The sequence below is a fragment of the Eptesicus fuscus genome, chromosome 6, assembly GCF_027574615.1.
Source record: "Eptesicus fuscus isolate TK198812 chromosome 6, DD_ASM_mEF_20220401, whole genome shotgun sequence".
NCBI classification, from domain to species: domain Eukaryota; kingdom Metazoa; phylum Chordata; class Mammalia; order Chiroptera; family Vespertilionidae; genus Eptesicus; species Eptesicus fuscus.
Window position 1 is genome coordinate 58796573 of NC_072478.1, and position 16587 is coordinate 58813159.

Genomic DNA, 16587 nt, shown 5'->3' on the forward strand with positions numbered 1-16587 from the left:
TTAAAATCCCTATTCCTGGGCCTGGATCCCAAAGACACTGATTAAACAGGTCTGTGGCAGGGAGCCAGGAATCTGCATCTTTATAAGCCCCGCAGGTGATTTGCCTGCAGGTGGTCTTGTGGGCAAGCTTTGAGCCAAGCCCAGCCTGCAGGCAGGGCAACGCAGAGGACAGAGCGGCTTCTTCTCCTCTCGGGTGTCCCCTTCTCTACCTGCTGTCCGTGCTGACTCTCAGCCCTTGCCCTCAGGATCCTTCCTGCCTGGATTTATTCTCTTACTCCATTGCCAGATCCCCCTTGGCCAGCCCGGCTCTGACCACTGACTCCTTCTGGAGAGCATGGGTCTGTGTGGCTTCAATCCCAGTGTGGCAGTATGTGGCAGATGTCATATTCACATGGGGTGATGGTGTGCAGCGATACTTAGGGCTTTAGTGATCTTTTTCATGGTCCAGGCCACCACGGTTACTTTTTTTCTAGTACTTTATCCTTTATCTGCCAACCAAAGATACCAGACATAAGTGCCTACAAACTCCCACCCAGTGCAAACCTAAAGGGGAGGGATCTTCATCATTCATTATAAGCATTTTCTTCAAGAAGGAAGGAAATATACTACCAAAATCTCCCAATTATCTGCACTAATGAAGAAAGCCATGGCACAGATAATCCAATTATTTTTACTTTGAAATTAATTGCATGGTTTCTTGACAGAAGATATGCTTCCTAACTGTGCCTCGTCTTTCCTGACGTGTGGCTGATGCTTCCTGAGCCGTGTGCCCGCTGATTGCATGGTGACATGGGAGTGTGTGGGATGGCCAGTGGGATCCAGTTTCAAATTTATTATGATAACTGCATTCAGGTGCAGTGTGTTACCTGCAAGTCACAGGACCCAGACATTTGGACACAGAAAACCTTGGACAACCAATAATTGTAAGAGCCAGAACATGGGCTGGTAACTACCTCTTGCTGTGTCCAGATCAGCGAAAGGGAAGCAAATGTGATAGCAGGGCTGATATGCATGGCACCACCAGGTCTGTCCATCTATATGACAGTGTTGTCAACATGTCAGGTCATGGGGGGGGGTTGGGTGGGATGGCTTATATGGTCCCTTCTTACTGTGAAACTCCATGGTGCTAGAACTGCAAACCCAGTGGTCAGTTGTGGGTCTGGAGATGCGGGTGACCCTTAATGTAGTCTCCACCAGCCCGAGAAACAGAGCACAGCTGCTGTCAGAATTTGGACTCATTTCCTCCAAGTTTTGAACAAGAGAACTCCGTCAGTTGGTCAGCCAATTAACATGTACCCAGATGGACTCTCTAGGGCCCCCGTCCCTTCCTGGCAATGGGCTGGGTAATGAGGTAATTAGATAGAGAATTGCACTCACGCAGGCAGGGAACTTTTATACTTAATCATACATGGAAGCAATAATGTCTCCAATCAGGATTCACTTAGTTTTCATGTTGGCATCAAGCACTTCCAGGGGAGGTAAACTGAGAACTGTGTGGTAATACTGCCCTCCCCGCAGCACCTTTCCCTGGTGGTGACACTGCCTTAGTCTCCTGTTCTGGATGGAGAGAGTTGGAGAGGAGATGGGTATTCTAAGTGGGGTGCCCTGGCCTGACACCTCTGGAATGTGATCTGGGACTGCCACTCTCAGCAAGACGTGGTGCCCTGGTGTAAGGATGGTTACTACACCTACCAGTGCAGTGAAGTCTCAAAAGGTCCAGAATATCCCCTCTGAAGTAAAAGACCAATGTCTTGCATCTTCTATCACACAAAAGGGAGCACAGCACCTGATACTAGTAGGCCTCTTAGTCTTCTTCTGGACGCAGCATATTCCACACCCTGGAATTCTGTTCCAGTCTGTTTACCAGCTGACTGAGATGATTGGCAGCTCTCCATGGGGCCTGGAGTAGGAATGGGCTCTGCAGCAGCTCCTGGCTGTGGGGCAAGCTGCCTGCCACTTGGACCATTGATCCAATAGAAACTTGGGTGTTGGAAGTGTCAGTGGTATAAAAAGATATTGTGTGGAGTTATGGCATTTCCCAGTGAGAAAACAATTCAGGCCTCTGGGATTCTGGAGGAGGGCCATGCCATCTACAGCAACCTTATATATCTTTTGAGGAAGCTCTTGGCATTATTTCTGGACATGTTTCTGATTGAATGCTAGACTATGGGGCATCACATGATCCCACATCCAGGCTTTCTATTGTGATCTGTCAAGTCATGAAGTCAGACAGGCTCAGAAGCTGTCTGTTGTGAAATGGAAATGAGTGGAACCAGAAGCAGGAGGAAGTTGCATGAGCAGGGAGCCCAGACCTCCTTGTCACCCATCACGGTTGCATCAGCGCCTATCCCCAGCTCTCACCTATTGCCAAAGGAGTGTCCCTTATGACCCACTGAAGGAGGATGGAGGAAGTCCAAGCTTGGTTTATGATGGGCCAGCTTATCAAGGACTGTGGAGGGTCTGAGATTTACCTTGCTTACCCTGTAAGCTAACAGGTTATCCTGCCACAGTTGCATAAGATCAGAAGATATAAGATCAGAGACAAAGAATTCTCTTACTCAGCCAGGGTATCAGCATTTTTTTGGTACCAGTTCCCTGAGCTCTAATTCCTGTAAGGCAAAGCAAAAAAATGCTAAGTGACACCTGAACATGTAGCAGGTTGCATTATAGGAGCGGAACCATGAGCTTGTAAAACCCGAATCTTCTCTAATGGACAGTAATCATGTCTGCTCTTTGTTCTGGAGGGAGACACTTTCACTGTCTTCCAAGGGTGTTCACTGTACTCATCCTGGAGAAGATGGTCTGGAGCAAAGGCACTTAGTGCCTCTCCTTGCAAACATGCAGAAACAAGAGAGATCCATGGACAACTGTCTCTCCCAAGGCCCAATATGGGATGCAGGCCAAAAATGAATGGCACCAAGATTACAGCCATATTCAGGGGGTGACCTTGAAGGACAATCTTCCCAATGGGAAGAACAGTGAGCAGTGCATCTGGTCCTCCACATTGTGACTTAAGGTGAGAATATGTAGATTCTTGGGCTGGTCACAACTAAAAGGAGTAAAAGAACTAGAAGATTGTCAAGGAGTCCTGGGACAGGGGCATGCTAATGGGCATTTCGGGTTGAGCACTAAGTGTCAAGATTTTGTATCACACTTTAATACCCACTCAAAAGGCATTCTCACAGGAGAGGAACAGAACAATCAAGCAGACAAAATGACTCGGCTAGTTGAGGTTAGCCATTCTTTGTCATCAGCTATCTCAGAACTGGCATAATGGACACATGAAAGGAGTGGCCACAGGGACAGAGATGAAGACGATGGATGGACCTGACAGTATTGGCTTCCGCTTAACAGGGCTGATCTAGACACTGCTGATCTGGAACGCAACCTGTCGGCAACAAAGGTCAGCACTGACTCTCGGCTGGGGCCCTCCTCAGGGAGACCAATGGGCCATTTAGTGACAAGTTGCTTACATTGGGCCCCTCTCAGCTTGGAAAGGTCAGCAGTTCCTCTTAACAAGGATGGATTCCTATCTCAAAATGAATTTGTCTTTGCTGCCCATAGGTTCTCACCAGCATCACTATCCAGGGGTTTATAGAACCCTTGATCCAGAGTCTCAGCATCTCTAACAACATAGCACCCAACAGAGGACCCACCTCACTGTGAAGGAAATAAGGGGGGGGCCCATGGGATCCCTCACTGTATTGCATATCACACCTTCCAATATCTGCCAGTCTCAGAATTCTGAACTGCCTTCTAAAAGCACAGTGTCCATGTATACAGTGTGTGTGTGTGTGTGTGTGTGCATGCACAATGTATGTGGCATATGTGCATGAGTATAGTGTGGGGTTGATACGTGTATATGTGTGTGATATGTATAGATATTTGTATTGTGTTGTATGTGGCGTGCATGTGTGATATGTGTAGTGTGGTGTATGTACATATGTTTGGTGCATGTGTATGTGAAAATGTGTGTGATACATGGTATATTTTACATCCTGTGGTCTGTGTGTGGCATGCATGTGTATGATGTGTGTGTAGGTATGTGGTATATGTGTAGAGTGTGTGTGTTGGGTTGTATGCATGTGTGTGGTATGCCTGTGGGCACATGTGTTTGGTGCATAGGGTATGTATGTGTGTGGTCTGAGTGCAGAGAAATATGTGTGTATTGTGTAGAGTGTGTGTGTGGTATGTATGTGCATGGGGTGTGTGTGGTCTTCCAGCTGAACATTAACCCCTTTTGGGACAGCTAGTGTATCTTCCTTCTGTTACTTCCAGAGTATCTCATCACTCAGCAAGGTCTTAAGAGCATTGTTGGCTGATGGGAGTCAATTTCCCAAGGAGCTTGAAGGCTGCTTGACTCCCTTAGTCGTCCTTGACAACCGGGCTCCAGGGCATCAGCTCCTGCATACATCATGCCTCCCAATGTTGGGCTGGGAACTAACCAGCCGTGACATTGGCAGTCACACTCATGTGCTCAAACCACCCCTGCATGTGACAGGGGCGCAGGCACACAATGGCACACACCACCAGTCTGGGCTCCAAACAGCACAGCAATTCTAGCGAACGCTGCTCATTACAGGGAAATGCGGTCTGTGATCCCATGCTACATCGCCTTTGGTCTCAGCTTTGTCTGTGCAGACAGCAGACCTCATCTCTCAGAAGCTGCAAATGGTTCCATCCAAGGGCAGAGTTAGGGAGGGGCAACAGCAGGGCTTGCAGGCCAGATGCCTCCATCCCATCTCTTTCTCTTTTTCTTTTTTTAAGCTTTAAAATGCTTTCCTTTCTTGATTTAGTCTTCCTTCTCTCAGTAAAAACTGTGTACCTGTAATAACTACCGTTTATCAAGGACCTACTGTGTGCAGGTACGATTGTACATGATCTCTGATCCTCAGGATAATCAGCAAGGTCAGCATTCAAATCCCATGGTACAGATCAGGAAACGGAGTCTGGGAGGTTAAGGCCTGCCTATGTGGAGGAGTGTGGGTGGGAGCCAGGTTCATCCAGCTCTTCCCACTGTACCACTTACATGCTTAGCGTTGTCTTGGTCGCTGGAAATGGGAGGGGCTTCTTCCCTCCCTGGCCTTTATAACAAGGGAAATACTGCATCCTCATCTCAATTATTCTTTCTCTTGGTATCTCCATTAGCCAAAAGACAAAAATTAAAATCTAGAGACACCCTAAAAAATGTCACAGCTTTTCATGACTCCAATCCAGAAAGCAGTGACTAAGGAGCTACTTTCCTGTTGCTCTGTCATCAATCTGTCTTCTAAGGGCTATCCCCTTGTGCAGGGTCGATCCACTTCAGCGGTAAAACCTTGCCCAAATAAGTACACTTTCAAATAAATACACTTTCTCCATTTGTTCCAGTTCAGTCAAGTCACCTGGATTTTCAAAGACCCATTTATGACAAGGTGTGCTCTGCCACAGTTTGCTCCTGCCATCTGAATGGACTCTTCTCTCTTTCAGCTTCTTAAGAAAAACCTATTCCTGATTGCAGGTATATGTCTGGTGTGGGGAGGCCAGAGAAGGAAAGGAGCATAATGGCGATGAGCACAATTTTGGATAAGACCTCAGAGATTCAAATCCTGTTTACACCGTATACAAATTCAGAGAAATGGCAGTTGGTTTTCTCTGAGCCTTGGTTTCCTCGTCTGTAGTTGTGAGGAAACTGAAGTGTGCAAAGCTGTCACCATTGATGTCTGGTGCGTGGTGAAAGTTCAAGACGTTCACCGTTAGAGTTTTTAGTTAGACTGAATAGGAGGCTATGTTAAATTTGCATGATTGTGCTTTTACTGTAAGCCATTAATGATGTATCCACTTAGGTTTCTACTCCAAAAGAACATAGATTTGATTAATGATAACAAGAATATCAAATATCTCCATTATTCAGAAATAACCTACAGAGAGTCTAAGCTTGTCTTTTCCTTCTTCCCTTCTTTCCCAGTCTTTTTTTTTTTTTTTAAAGAGAGATAAATAGCAATTATGGAGTCAGGCTCACTGGCTCTTCCTCTCCCTGATAACTGGGTAAGGCTTCACCTTGATTAAGCAAGATGACATCCTGATCCAAGTTCTCCCCACCTTCCACCCGCCCCTGTTCCCGGGCTCAGCCCTGCACTAGACCCTCCAGCCCCATTCAGCATCAGAACATTGGCAAGGCTAAGCATCCAAAGATTTTCCTTTTAAATTGTTAGCTAACTTCTTGAAGTTGGACTGTGTTATCTATTCTGTAGGACAGTCCTGCCCTTCAGAAAATGCTTGAGCATGTTAAGTGGTTTTGCAATACATTTCAGAAGCAGGTCCTGAATCCAGACCATGCCCATGTATTTCCCAGCTGAACTGCACTGGCATTCTTTCATGGTCCCAAAATGCTTTCCACTGGTCCTTCCTGTAAATGCAAGTAAAATCTCTTGACAAAGCAAATTAGGAGTAATAGATGGGTTTAGGGCACTTCCTGTGACTCAAAGAAAATCTATTTCTAGGTAGAGTATGTGGGAGAGAGTGAGCTGGTTGACATTGAGGAAAATTGAACATGGATAAAAGAATTGCTTTTACTCAGTCTCTCAGCTCTCTCTCTCTCTCTCTCTCTCTCTCTCTCTCTCACTCACTCTCACACACACACACACACACACACACACACACCTGCCAGGGTGTTATCCGCATCTAGAAGGTTCAGGAATCTGGAGAAGGGGCTTCGAGTAAATTAATAAAGAGACTAGACATGAAATATAAATTTGGAAGGCATTTTGGGGGAGCCAGAGGAGGCTTAGTTCTAGTAACTAAGTTCTCCGAGTCTCTGGTCCCCTAGCTTTTTATTAACACATTTTACCCTATAGCAAAGCAGATATACATATAAAAGGTAAGGTTTGGTTAACAGGTTGGGGGAAATGCCTACAGCTGTCTGGCAGCAGGCAATAATATATGCAGATCTTCAGGTTTGGGGAAATGATTTCAGCTATTCCAGCAGCAGGTAATATGATTCAGCCTTGCTGAAGCCCCATGGTTCATCAACCTTTTGATGAACTTCTTGCATTTATGACCTGCTGGAATTAGCCTCCAGCACACACCTACCCATACATCTTTAAAAGGTACCTATTTCTTGCAGATCATACTTATGCTGATAAAGTCAAATACAGATGCATTTAGGGCATTAGCCGTTAGTCATTCTCATTCACAAACCTTTAAATTCCACTAAAATATTAAAAGTGACAATAGACTTCCAATTTTGTGCCCAGACCACCTCACTAATAAAATGACCTCCTTGTTATGGGTGAGGATATATTTGATACTAAATTTGCCACAAATTTTAACAGCATTCAATCTTGAGACTGTGAGTTACTGCATACTACATGTGTTGGTAACTTACTTTGATTAAAAATGGGATAAATCAGTGAGAGAGGCCTTTCACCAAAGGCTGTGTTCCTTTCACATGAAGGTCAAATGTGCACTAATTGGTTGTAATATAAATTGTGTTTCTTTCCACATTCAGTTTGAGATCCTGACCTGTTTAGTGTCAAGAAATCACAGGGATTTCTTGTCATCAAGGTTGGCTCAATTCAGAGATGATTTCCTTAACTCATCAAATGATATTAAATACAATTTAAAATAAGGAATGAAAAGTTCATAGAAACTTTTTATAAAAAGCTTCCAGTGGTATAGAAAATGCAATGAGAAACTTGACTCCATTTGCTTTCCTGTGTCAGAAATTTTAAGGACAGGAGGACAATGTAATTCCCTCTGGTAACACCTGTCACACGTCCCCTAGGAGAGGTGATATGGAAGAGCTTCTATCATTTTGATCAATTGAGCAGCTGGTTTCTCCTTGCTTTAGGATTCATTGGTCTGGTCTGTTTTCTAAAAGGTTTAGGAATTTTAACCTTTAGTAAAATGAGTAGATCCCATTTATATTTTTCCTGTTAAATATCTATTTTGAAGATACTGAAGAAAGTTCTACTAGGATAGTTTTCACTCCAAGATGCCAATTCTCTTAAACTTAAAAATAAAATAGACATACGCAGAGGGAAAGCAAATATGCACACCTGTTTTTTGAACACGGGGTACAGTCTAGAGGGACATGAACAAAAGTCGATTTATTTCACCTTCAGCTTCCCATCTTTCAAAACACAGGTGCCTCCCAATAGGGTCATCAGATCAAATATAGGATAGCCCCTATTCAATGTGAATGTAAGATAAACAACAAATAATTTTTAATGTAAGTTTGTCCCAAATATTGCAAATAGTTTTTCCTTTGCTAAAGCTGCCCACCTTACCTCAAAAGTTTTTAAGCATATGCTCCACAGCTGTCCTTGGGTGTCAGAACTAAAGAGACAGATAATCCCATAGTGTCAAGAGCAGGGAGGTACCTACCCATCCTTAAATCCACCTTTGATTTCACATATGATCAAATAGAGGTCCAAGAGAGAAAAACCATTTTCCAAGAACACCTGGCTACCTGCCCCCGTCTCCCAGGGCAGTGCCCCTCCCTCTAAGGACCTTGCCTCCTGGAGGAGTTGGATTCTGACTTTAGAATTAGCCCATGGGCAAGTGCACCACATTTCTCACTGAAGCCATAGGAGCACGGCCCAAGGAAATGCCATCCCCTCTCAGGGAAGGAAAATAGAACTGGCTACCTTCGTGGAGGGAAGGGGGGAGGCAAATTACAGCGAACAAAGCACAGATTAGCATCTCAATAAATTATCCTGCCACAGAGGCTTCCCATGTCAGGTTTTCTTAAAGCAGGGGCACGCTCCAGTTAGTAATTTGTGATTACTGCGGTTGGTTACAGAATGCTCCCCCTGGAGACCTTTCAGAGTCAGATAGAAAACCATTTGTCTTTGTTAGCCAAGTTGCAGCCCTACCTAGAGACCTGCAGGAGGATGAATGTAAATGACGTCCCCAGAACTCTTCGGAACCTTAGAATCTATGAAAATTTAAACAACTAATATAATAATATTCGAACCTAAGACTAGAATAAATGCAGAAGTAGCTCAGTGTTATTACAGAGCTTGGATATTACTCAAGGATTTACAGAATCAAGGAAAATCCCTCCAAAGGCCCTGGGAATGCCCTGCTTGCTTTCCTGAAACTTCATCAGGAGGGCGCAGAACACTGGTTAGTGATGATTAAGGATGTTATTTATATGCATACAACACACTCAATTTCCTTACCATTTGCAAGGGATACATTCTAAAGAGCAGGCAAGCAGGAAAATGCATTGTTCACCTATAAACAGGAATAATTGGATAATCGAGGCCTTAGACCACGGTACCGAGACTCCACTGCATAGGGGCTTCATTTCCAACTCTCCCATTTCCCATTTCTTCTGCTTTTCCAAGGTAAGCTGATTATGGGAACTTACCTAATAAAGAAACAAGGAGCTCATTACCAGAAATAATTTGTCAGTCTTTGTTGTTAGGGGAGAACCCTTCTTTCCCACACCTGTGGAAGGAGAATCATTAGCTTAACACTGCTGGCCTTCCCCACCCCCAACCATCCCACCTGGGTGTGTGCCACCTAGCATCTCTCTCTCTCTCCAGGTTCTGCTCACCTCCTTCAGGGACAGCGCTCCCCTGTGGAAAGGGCACAAGATGGTCTGCTCAGGTACAGAGCTATTGAGTAAATTTGTTTAAATCTAATGTTCAGTATTTGGAAGACCACCTGTCTTTAAAAACATAAGCCACATTCTTGAATATCAGCTTTTGTAATAATATTGGTGAAGATTTGATCTCCATCTGCCTTGGTCTTTTGTCTTAATTCTCAATTGGTTCTGAATTCCAGCAGATTAATTGGGGCCCCTCAAATCCCCATATCCACACCAGGGTTTCCTTCATGGCCCATGTAGTTGGTGATAGGGGTTATTCAACCACAAAAATGGGTATATGATTGTATGCTCACATAAGTTCATGACAGGAAAGAACATGGGTCTAAGGCAGTGGTTCTCAACCTTTCTAATGCCACGACCCTTTAATACAGTTCCTCATGTTGTGGTGACCCCCAACCATAAAATTATTTTCATTGCCACTTCTTAACTGTAATTTTGCTATTGTTAATGAATCGTAATGTAAATATCTGTGTTTTCCGATGGTCTTAGGCTCTACAGCAGCGGTTCTCAACCTGTGGGTCATGACTCTGTGTCAGGTGTGAGGGAACTGGCCTGGCTACAGTGCAGAGAGACAGGGAGAGAGTGGTGCAAGATGAGATGGAAAGATAGATGTGGCCAAAATACACTGGGTCTTGAGGATCATGTTAAGGATCTTGGTCTTCATCCTCAGAGTACTTCTACCCAAGTAAGGATTTAAGCAGAGAATAGAGACCGGTAGGATGAACATTGATTCTATCTGTAGTATGAAGAACAGATGTGGTGAGAGTGTAGAGTGAAGGCAGAAAAATTATTGCACTTGCCTAGTGTTGACATAAGAAATGTCCATACCTGTAGAGAAGTTTTATGAGTTTATTTGACCCAAACGGATGACAATTGCGGTAAAGCAAAACCTCAATGGATTGAGAAAATGCTCCGCAGAATGGCCATTTTACCCTCTACAGGAAGTCCTCGGGTTACGTGGGACTTGGATAATCGACTTAGGTCGTTTCGTGGTTACGTTGCCATCTCCCATTTACAGTATTTATATATATAAAAAAAGTTCCATCATTTCGACGTATGTACATGTGTGCTTTATGTTTTTTATTATTTATTTACCACAAGTAAAAGTCAGGAATTGTTATCTTTCTTTTAAATTTGTTTTACTGTTTCACTTCATTACTGCTGTGTATGTGCTCCATGTGAGTGATGTAGGTGCTTATGTGGGTGGGTTCCGACTTAAGGCGAAAATCGCGTTACGTTGTGCTGTAGGAACGGATCTCTGATGTAACCCGAGGACTGCCTGTACATGACAATAAAGGAGGAGACAGGTTACATGAAATTCATTGGTGGAAGATTAGGGAGGTGGGACCAAGTAAAGTGGGGAAATCTCTGAGATTGGATAAATGTAAAATACTTCTTTTACATTAGTGGGTACATTAGGAGAGTTAACAATTAACATTTACAGCACATAGGGATGGTGTGTCAGGAAATAGATAACTACGAGGGGTTCTGAGATATCCTGCTCTGGTGGGTGTGCCCTGAGGGTTCCAGAAAAAGGGATGACTCTGACATTCCAAGGGTATGTTATCTTAGATGCAAAAAGACAATAGACAGCCTCACTTATGGTAAAGATTGATCGTTGTCAAGGAAGCTACAGGTCTAGGCTGTGACTACCCACCATGACTCGCTTTTAGTTAGGAAATTTAATTTCAGACCATCCTGTGGTTACTTTCTTTTTTTTTTTTTTTTAAAAGGTAAATTTTTTTTCCAATTTTTTTAATTAAGGTATTATATGTGTACATATCTTACCATTGCCCCCCCACCCCACTCCCATATATGCCCTCACCCCCCAGAGTTTTGTGTCCATTGGTTATGTTTATACGCATGCATACAAGTCCTTTGGTTGATCTCTTATCTTCCCCACCTCTCCCTAACCTTCCTGCTGTAATTTGACAAACTGTTTGATGCTTTACTGCCTCTGTATCTATCTTTTTGTTCAAGTTTCTAATGTTCTTTATTATCCATAAATGAGTGAGATCATGTCGTATTTTTCTTTCATTGACTAGCTTATTTCACTCAGCATAATGTTCTCCAATTCCATCCAGGTTGCTGCAAATGGTACGAATTCCTTCTTTTTTATGGCAGCATAATATTCCATTGTGTAGATGTACCATAGTTTTCTGATCCAGTCATCTGCTGATGGGCACCTAGGCTGTTTCCAGATCTTAGCTATTGTAAATTGTGCTGCTATGAACATAGGGGTGCATATATCCTTTCTTATTGGTGTTCCCAGTTTCTTAGGATATATTCCTAGGAGTGGGATTACTGGGTCAAATGGGAGTTCCATTTTCAGTTTTTTGAGGAAACTCCATACTGTTCTCCACAGTGGCTGCACCAGTCTGCATTCCCACCAGCAGTGCACGAGGGTTCCTTTTCTCCGCATCCTCTCCAACACTTGTCGTTTGTTGATTTGTTGATGATAGCCATTCTGACAGGTGTGAGATGATACCGCATTGTTGTTTTGATTTGCATCTCTCAGATAATTAGTGACGTTGAACATGTTTTCATGTGTCTCTTGGCCTTCCTTCTGTCTTCTTTGGAAAAGATTCTATTTAGGTCCGTTGCCCGTTTTTTTATTGGATCATTTATCTTCCTTTTATTAAGTTGTATAAGCTGCCTGTAGATGTTGGAGATTAAACCTTTATCAGTGATACCATTTGCAAATATGTTCTCCCATGCAGTGGGCTTTCTTGTTGTTTTGTTGATAGTTTCTTTTGCTGTAAAAAAGCTTTTTATTTTGATGTAGTCCCATTTGTTTATTTTCTCTTTAGCTTCCATTGCCCTAGGGGCAGTATCGGTGAAGAAGTTCTTTTGGCATATGTCTGAGATTTTGCTGCCTGTGGATTCCTCTAGTATTTTTATGGTTTCCCATCTTATGTTTAAGTCCTGTATCCATTTTGAGTTCAATTTTGTGTTTGGCGTAAGTTGGTGATCTAGCTTCATTTTTTTGCATGTATCTGTCCAATTTTCCCAACACCATTTATTGAAGAGACTATCTTTATTCCATTGTATGTTCATGCCTCCTTTGTCAAATATTAATTGCGCATAGTGGTTTGGGTCAATATCTGGATTCTCTATTCTGTTCCATTGATCTATATGTCTGTTCTTGTGCCAGTACCAGGCTGTTTTGAGAATAGTGGCTTTGTAATACAGCTTGAAATCTGGTATTGAGATCCCACCTACTTTGTTCTTCTTTCTAAGGATTGCTGTGGCTAATCGGGGTCTTTTTTTATTCCAGATGAATTTTTGGATAGTTCTTTCTAGGTCTGTGAAATATGCCGTTGGTATTTTAATGGGGAGTGCATTGAATCTATAGATTGCTTTGAGTAGTATGGACATTTTAATGATGTTGATTCTACCAATCCATGAACATGGTATGTTCTTCCATCTGTTTACGTCTTCCTCTATCTCTTTTTTCAGTGTCCTGTAGTTTTCCATGTATAGGTCTTTTACCTCCTTAGTTAAGTTTATTCCTAGGTATCTTAATTTTTTTTGGTGCGATGGTAAATGGGATTGCCTTTTTAGTCTCTCTGTCTGTAAGTTCACTATTGGTGTATAGAAAGGCCATAGATTTCTTGGCGTTAATTTTGTATCCTGCTACATTGCCGAATTCATTTATTAAGTCTATTAGTTTTTTGACAGAGTCTTTCGGATTTTTTATGTACAATATCATGTTGTCTGCAAATAAAGACAGCTTTACTTGTTCTTTTCCAATTTGGATGCCTTTTATTTCTTCTTCTTGTCTAATTGCAATGGCTAATACTTCCAGTACTATGTCAAACAGGAGTGGTGAGAGTGGGCATCCCTGTCTTGTTCCTGTTCTTAGGGGAAATGCTTTTAGTTTTTGTCCATTGAGTATGATGTTAGTTGTGGGTTTATCATATATAGCTTTTATTATGTTGAGGTATGAGCCTTCTATTCCCACCTTGTTGAGAGTTTTTATCAAGAAAGGGTGTTGGATTTTGTCAAATGCTTTTTCTGCATCAATTGATATGACTATGTGATTTTTATCTCTCAATTTGTTTATGTGATGTATCACGTTTATTGATTTGCGGATATTGTACCATCCTTGCATTCCTGGGATAAATCCTACTTGGTCATGGTGTATGATCTTTCTGATGTACTGCTGGAGCCGATTTGCTAGAATTTTGTTGAGGATTTTGGCATCTATGTTCATGAGGGATATTGGTCTGTAATTCTCTTTCATTGAGTTGTCTTTATCTGGTTTTGGTATTAGGGTGATGCTGGCTTCATAGAAGGAGCCTGGAAGTGTTCCTTCCTCTTGAATTTTTTGAGGAGGATAGGTTTTAGTTCTTCCTTGAATGTTTGGTAAAACTCTCCTGTGAAGCCGTCAGGCCCCAGGCTTTTGTTTGCCGGAAGCTTTTTGATGACTGCTTCAATTTCTTCCATAGTTACTGGCCTATTGAGCTGTTTAGATTCTTCCTGATTGATTTTTGGAAGGTTATATTTTTCTAGGAATATGTCCATTTCCTCCAGGTTGTCCAGTTTGTTGGAATAGAGTTGGTCGTAGTATTTTGTAACAATCCTTTGTATCTCAGCAGGGTCTGTTGTTATTTCACCTCTTTCATTTCTGATTTTGTTTATTTGGGTCCTCTCTCTTTGCTTCTTGGTGAGCCTGGCTAGAGGTCCATCAATCTTGTTTATCCTTTCAAAGAACCTGCTCTTGGTTTTGTTGATCTTTTGTATTATTTCTTTGGTCTCTATGTCCTTTATCTCCGCTCTGATCTTTGTTATTTCCTTCCTTCTGGTTACACTGGGCTTTTCTTGCTGCTCTTTTTCTAGCTCTTTGAGTTGTAGGGTTAGGTAATTTATTACCATTGTTTCTTGTTTTTTGCAATAGGCTTGTAGAGCTATGAACTTCCCTCTCAAGACTGCTTTCGCTGTGTCCCATAGATTTTGGATTGTTTTGTTTTCATTGTCATTTGTTGCCAAGAGGTTTTTTATTTCTTCCTTGATCTCTCTGGTGACCCAGTCCTTGTTTAATAGCATGCTGTTTAGTCTCCATGTGTTTGATTTCTTTGGATTGTATTTATTGTAGTTGACTTCCAGTTTTATGCCACTGTGATCTGAGAAGATTCTTGATATAATTTCTATCTTCTTGAATTTGAAGAGACTTTGCCTGTGACCCAGCATATGGTCTATCTTTGAAAATGACCCATGTGCACTTGAGAAGAATGTATATTCTGTGGCTTTGGGGTGAAATATTCTGAAGATGTCAATTAATTCCATCTGGTCTAGTGAGTCATTTAGGATTGATGTTTCTTTGCTGATTTTTTGTTTAGAGAATTTGTCCAATGGTGATAGTGGGGTATTAAAGTCTCCTACTATGATTGTATTGCTATTAATCTCTCCCTTGATATCCTCCAGGAGTTTTTTTTATGTATTTGGGTGCTCCTATATTGGGTGTGTATATGTTTACCAGAATTATTTCTTCTTGTTGGAGTTCTCCCTTTAGTATTATGAAGTGGCCTTCCTTATCTCTTGTTATGGCATTTACTTTGAGGTCTATTTTGTCAGATATAAGTATTGCTACCCCAGCTTTTTTTTCATTTCCATTTGCCTGAAAGATATTTTTCCATCCCTTCACTTTCAATCTGTGTGAGTCTCTTGTTCTGAGGTGGGTCTCTTGTAGACAGCATATATATGGGTCATGTTTTTTTTATCCATTCAGCCACTCGATGTCTTTTGATTGGAGCATTTAGTCCGTTTACATTTAAAGTTATTACTGAAAGGTATTTGTTTGTAGTCATATCTATTTTTGTGTCTGTATTCCTTCTTACCTGTTTATTTCTTCTTTTTACAGCATTCCCTTTAGCAATTCTTGCATTGCTGGTTTGGTGGTGATAAACTCCCTGAGCCTTTTTTTGTCTGCGAAGCTCCTGATTTCCCCTTCAATTTTGATTGACAGTCTTGCTGGATATAGTATTCTTGGATTCAGTCCTTTGCTTTGCAACACTTTGTATACCTCCTTCCATTCACTTCTAGCTTGATGTGTTTCTGTTGAGTAATCATTTGACAATCTGATGGGTATTCCTTTGTAGGTAACTCTCTGTCTCTCTCTTGCCGCCTTTAAGATTCTCTCTTTATCATTTATATTTGCCATTGAAATTATGACATGTCTTGATGTGGGTCTTTTGGGGTTGATCCTGCTTGGGACTCTCTGTACTTGCGTAACTTTTATCTTTCCCATATCCGGGAAGTTTTCTGTCATTATTTCTTCAAATAGATTTTCTAATCCCTGCTGTTCTTCTTGTCCTTCTGGCAGCCCTATTATACGCATGTTACTTTGTTTCATGTTGTCCCGAAGCTCCCTTAGGCTTTCTTCCTGCTTTTTAATTTTTTTCTCCAATTGCTGTTCAGATTGAGCTTGTTTCTGTACCTGATCTTCTAACTCACTAATTCGGTCCTCTGCTTCTTGTAGTCTACTGTTGAAACTTTCCATGGTGTTTTTGATTGTAGCTATATCACTTTTCATTTCTTCCTGATTCTTGCATAAGTTGTTGATTTTCTCATCCATCCGATGTATAAATTCCACGATCATTACTCTGAACTCCTTTTCGGTCATGTTGCAAGCTTCAGTTTCACTAATTTCCTTTCTTGGCGACTCGATATTTTCTTTCCTCTGTGAGTTATTTCATTTCCCCATTCTGGCTATCACCAGAAAGCTCAAGCTTCTGTTTGTGTGGACCTGGGCCATGTGCTGTGGGGACTTCACTCCACCCGAGTTTCACTGAAGTGCTCTGACACTAGGACGTGTGGCTACCTTTGGTTGGTGGGAACCAGACTTGCCCAGGGTCAGTGTCCCCAGTGTTCTGTGTGGTCTCGTGTGCACACTTAGAATCAGGGGCCCTGTCTGCACCACACTGTTGGTATGTGCCGAAAATGAGATCCTTAGCACGTGCCAGGAGTCAGAGTTTCCCTATGTC

The 16587-nt window shown here is 42.2% G+C and overlaps 1 long non-coding RNA gene across 2 annotated transcripts in view; it reads left to right on the plus strand.

Annotated features, from left to right (window-relative positions):
* LOC114232813 (uncharacterized) overlaps positions 1-16587 on the plus strand; it is a 113435-nt gene that overhangs the window by 57846 nt on the left and 39002 nt on the right. The window contains exon 4 of one of the 2 annotated variants that reach the window (XR_008556368.1): positions 9537-9581. The exons of the other annotated variant lie outside the window; for it this stretch is intronic. This is a non-coding gene — a long non-coding RNA (uncharacterized LOC114232813). Of the gene's footprint in view, positions 1-9536; positions 9582-16587 lie in introns of those variants that run through there. 2 annotated transcript variants of the gene reach the window in all.